This window comes from Sarcophilus harrisii, chromosome 1 (assembly GCF_902635505.1).
Source record: "Sarcophilus harrisii chromosome 1, mSarHar1.11, whole genome shotgun sequence".
Lineage (NCBI taxonomy): Eukaryota > Metazoa > Chordata > Mammalia > Dasyuromorphia > Dasyuridae > Sarcophilus > Sarcophilus harrisii.
Window position 1 is genome coordinate 647,204,827 of NC_045426.1, and position 5,298 is coordinate 647,210,124.

Below are 5,298 nucleotides of genomic sequence, written 5' to 3' on the forward strand. Positions count from 1 at the left end.
TGACCTTGAATATTCAATTTTTTTGTGCCTCAGGTATCTCCTGTATCTGGGACTTTATCTCAAAAAAAAAAAAAAAATTCATCCATGGATTGTTCTCTGCATCCCCCAAAACAACAAAAGACAAACCCAATTCGTTTATTTCAAATGAGGAAACTGAGACTCAATGATTATGTGACTTTCTGAGATGAGATTCAAACCCAATTTAATTGCACTCTAGCAATGATGGCATTCCATGATTCATAGCAACCACTGAACATCACTGAGACAGTGCTTGGTACACTCCCCCACAAGTTTCCTTTTGTTTGTATCATCCCCCATTAGACTGTAAGCTCTTGAAGAGCAGGGATTATGTTTTGTCTTTTTTTCTTATTAAAGCTTTTTATTTTCAAAACATATGGACAGATAATTTTTCAACACTGATTCTTGCATAGCCTTGTGTTTCAGATTTTCCCCTCCTTCCCCCTACCTTCTCCCCTAGATAGCAAGCAATCCAATATAGGTTATACATGTTAAAATATATATTAAATCCAATATATGTAAACATATTTATACAATTCTCTTGCTGCACAAGAAAGATCAGATCACAAAGGAAAGAAAATGAGTAAGAAAACAAAATGCAAATAAACAACAACAAAAAGAGTGAAAATGTTATGTTGTGATCCATACTCAGTTCCCACAGTCCTCTCTCTGGGTGTAGATGGCTCTCTTCATCATGAAATAATTGAAACTGGCTTGCAATCACTCATCTCATTGTTGGAAAGAGCCATGTCCATCAGAATTAATCATATAGTCTTGTTGTTGCCATGTGATCTCCTGATTCTGCTCATTTCACTTAGCATCAGTTGATGAAAGTCTCTCCAGGCCTCTCTGTATTCATCCTGCTGGTCATTTCTTACAGAACAATAATATTCTATAACATTCATATACCATAACTTGTTCAGCCATTTTCTATGATGAGTATGAGGGAACACTAATGCATTATTGGTGGAGTTGTGAATTACCCATCCTTTCTGGAGAACAATTTGGAAATATGCCCAAAGAGTTATCAAACTGTGCATATCCTGTGATCCAGCATCAGTGTCACTACTAGTCTGTATCCCAAAGAAAGCATAAAAGAGGGAAAAGGACCTCATATGTGCAAAAAATGTTTGTAGTAGCCTCCCCTTTTTTAGTAGACAGTTCATTTTTTAATAGCTTTTAATTTTTTCCAAATACATGCAAAGATAATTTTCAACATTCACCTTTGCAAAATTTTGTGTTCCAAATTTTTCTCCCTCTCTCTCCTCCTCCCCACCCCCTCCTAGAGAGCAAGCAATCACTGTAGGTCAGTCGTCAATCATGTGCACTTCTTCTAAACATATTTCCATATTTGTCAGGTTGTGCCAAAAACAGATAAAAAGAAAAAAATTCGAGAGAAGAAAAAAATGCAAACAACATTACAAAAAAAAAAAGATGAAAATAGTATGCTTTCATTCACATTCAGTCTCCATAGTTGACTCTTTGGATTCAAATGGCTCTCTCCATCACAAGTCTATTGGAATTTCCTTGAATCATCTCATTGTTGAAAAGAGCCAGGTCCATCACAGTTAATCATCACATAATCTTGCTGTTACAGGGTACAATGTTCTCTTGGTTCTACTCACTTGGATTAGCATCTATTCATGTAAGTCTTTCCAGGCTTTTTTGAAATCAGCCTAGCAGCCCTTTTTGTAGAGGCAAGAAACTAGAAATTAAGTCAATGCTCATCAGTTATGGAATGGTTGAATAAATTATAGTATTTGAGGGGAATGGAATATTATTGTGCTATAAGAAATGATGAACAGGCTGATTTCTTTTTTTTTATTATTTAATAGCCTTTTATTTACAGGATATATACATGGGTAACTTTACAGCATTAACAATTGCCAAACCTCTTGTTCCAATTTTTCACCTCTTACCCCATCCCCACCCCCTCCCCTAAATGGCAGGATGACCAGTAGATGTTAAATATATTAAAATATAACTTAGATACACAATAAGTATACATGACCAAAACATTATTTTGCTGTACAAAAAGAATCAGACTCTGAATTATTGTACAATTAGCTTGTGAAGGAAATCAAAAATGCAGGTGTGCATAAATATAGGGATTGGGAATTCAATGTAATGGTTTTTAGTCATCTCCCAGAGTTCTTTTTCTGGGTATAGCTAGTTCAGTTCATTACTGCTCCATTAGAAATGATTTGGTTGATCTCGTTGCTGAGGATGGCCTGATCCATCAGAACTGGTCATCATCTAGTATTGTTGTTGAAGTATATAATGATCTCCTGGTCCTGCTCATTTCACTCAGCATCAGTTTGTGTAAGTCTCTCCAGGCCTTTCTGAAATCATCCTGTTGGTCATTTCTTATGAACAGGCTGATTTCAGAAAAATCTGGAAAGATTAACTGATGCTAACTGAAATGAACAGAACCAAGAGAACATTATATTTCACTTTTTGTTGTTTGCTTGTTTTTTTTCCTTTCTCATGTTTTTTCCTTGTGATCTGATTTTTTCTTGTGCATCATAATGAATATGGAATATTTAGAACATATTTAGAAGAACTGCACATATTTAACCTATATTGGATTGCTTGCTGTCCTGGGGAGGAGGAGGGAGGGAGAGAAGAAGAAAATTTGGAACATAGGATTTTGCAAGATGAATGTTTAAAACTATCTTTGCATGTATTTGGAAAAATAAAATACTGTTTCAAAAAATGATGCAGTCAGGAAGGTCTGATCAAGTTCAAATCCTGCCTCAGATGCTTGTAATCTCTGTGATCCTGAGCCAAATCATTTAATCTCTTTAGTGCCTCAGTTTCCTTATCTGTAAAAACAGGGGATTTATTATCCCCTAGGTTACTAGTAATAATATATTTGTTCTTCTCAGGGCTGTTGCAAGGATCAAATGAGGTAACATGTAAGATGATATATAAGCATTGATTGTTATTATATTTAACCTAAGCCCCTCATTTTATATATGAGGGAACTGGGGTCCAAAGAATGGAAGGATATACCAACGATCCCACAGGGTATAACCAGGGCTTTTCACTGTACTACTTGGCTGGCCTGACCAAAGCTCCTCTTCTCTCCCACCAGGGCTAAGCAAATACCTAGATTGGAGGTGGGGGAGGAAGTTCCTGCTCTTTCCAAGAGCCTGCTAAAACTCCCCATGCCTCTTACACTGGCATTCAAGGCCCTTCACAATCAGGCTTCAATCTATCTCATCTTCTCTTTCATCATTGAGGTAGGGCAAAACTGAGATGAACACAAAGACTTCTTGATTCCTGCTCAGTGATTATTTTTATGCAATACCATCTTCATTTCCATCTTGATTACCCTTGCATAGCTCCAGAAATATTCATAAAAACCTGGCTCTAGGGGTAAAAGGGATCTTAGAGATAATCACCCGCTGGCCAGATAAGGCAGCTGAGGACAATTATCCCCCTCACCCAGGGATATGAAGTTTCTTTATTTAGAGGCCCACAAAACAAAGTTTTTGTTTTTACTATAGTCTGGCCCTCCAACAGTCTGAGAGACAGTGAATTGTCCCCTTATTTAAAAAGTTTGAGGACCCCTGAACTAACCCATTCATTTTTCAGAAAAACAGAGGGCCATATTAAAGAAGTGACTTGCCCCAAGTCACATAAATAGGAACAGGGTCAGAATTTGAGTCTGTTTTCTTACTCCAAATCTACTTGACTGTTCTCTTATATCTGCCTGGTATTTGGGGATCAATTGCTTTCAGTTAGGTAAAGACAGAGAGGAGTGGGGATCTCAGGAGTTCTAGTCTTCCCATCTAGAGCTACTACTACTCACTATATCTTGATGGCCCAGGGGGTTCTGGGGGTTCTGAACACCCAGCTCTTTCCCTTAAGATTCCAGTAAACATCTATTAAATTGAAGCAAACAAAAGCTCCCATCAGACTTAGCACTGTGGAATCTGAAACTCAGCGCTGGTTTGGTTGAAAAATTCATGAGCCGGACAGTTCCAGGGAACAGCTAGAGAACAGAGGCTCCCTGTCTGTTTAGCAGCCCCTCCTCTTCCCTCCCCAGGCTCTGGCAGAGGTATGGGGAGGGTGGTGGGAAGGACTGCCCATCTGTCTGCGGCCCGTTGTCCCTAAAAGTAGTTCTACAGCCTTGAGAAGTTTTTTAACCCGGAAGTTTTGGGGAGAAGGGGTAAAGGGGGAAGGGAGAAAGAGGGGAGGTCCTGGTTCTAGACTGAAGAATTATTGCACCCGACAGGTCTGTCCCAGGGTACAGCCTACCCTGAAGACTGGCGGAGAGGACTGAAAGGCTAAAAAGCTAGGGGAAAGGGATGAGGGTGTCTGAGTTTTGATTCCTAGGCTTATTTTCCTACAATGATCTGGGGAAGTAGCTTTTCAGGCATACCTCAGTTTCTTTCAGAGGGAAAATAATAGTTCACATCTGGATAGGATTAAGGTTTACAAAACATATTTTACATAATCATGCTGTGAGGTAAGTTACTCATTACTACCCCCATAGCTCCCTGTTCCCTTCTGGATAAAATATAAACTTTTGGGTTTGGTATTTCAATCCTTTTTCAGTCTGGCTCCAGCCTACCTTTCCAGCTTTACTGCCTATTTTTTTTCTGGCCCATTGGCTGTCACATGTTTGCAATAAATAATCTCTGTCTCTGCCTTTGTAGAGAGGCTGGACTCCCAGGCCAGGATTCATTCTCTCTTAGCCTATGTCATCAAATGCTTGGTACCCTTCAAGGCTCATTTCAAATACTGATTGCTACTAGAGGCCTAGCTTAACTCATCCCTCATATTTACTTTGTATCAAAAGGTTCTGTGTTTATATTGTTTCCTAGAAGTAAGCGCCTGGAGGACAGGGGCTGTTTTACAGTAGTCTATGTAAAATAGAATAGGGTTTGGCACATTGTAGTAAGTTTATTTATTTTTAATACATATTGCTTTATGAATCCTGTTGGGAGAGAAAAATCAGAGCAAAAAGGAAAAACCACGGGAGAGAGAAAAAAACAGAAAAAAGTATCATATGTTGATTTAGTTTCCTTAGTTCTTTTTCTGGATCGAGATGGCATTTTCTGTCCAAAGTCTATTAGGATTACTTCAGATAACTGAGAAGAACCAAGGCTTTCATAAATAATCATCACACATTCTTGCTGTCTTTGTGTACAATGTAGTCCTGGTTCTGCTTGTTTCACTCAGCATCAGTTCATGTAAATCTTTCCAGGTCTTTTCTATAATCAGCTTTTCATCATTTTTTATAGAACAATAATATTCCATTACCTTTGT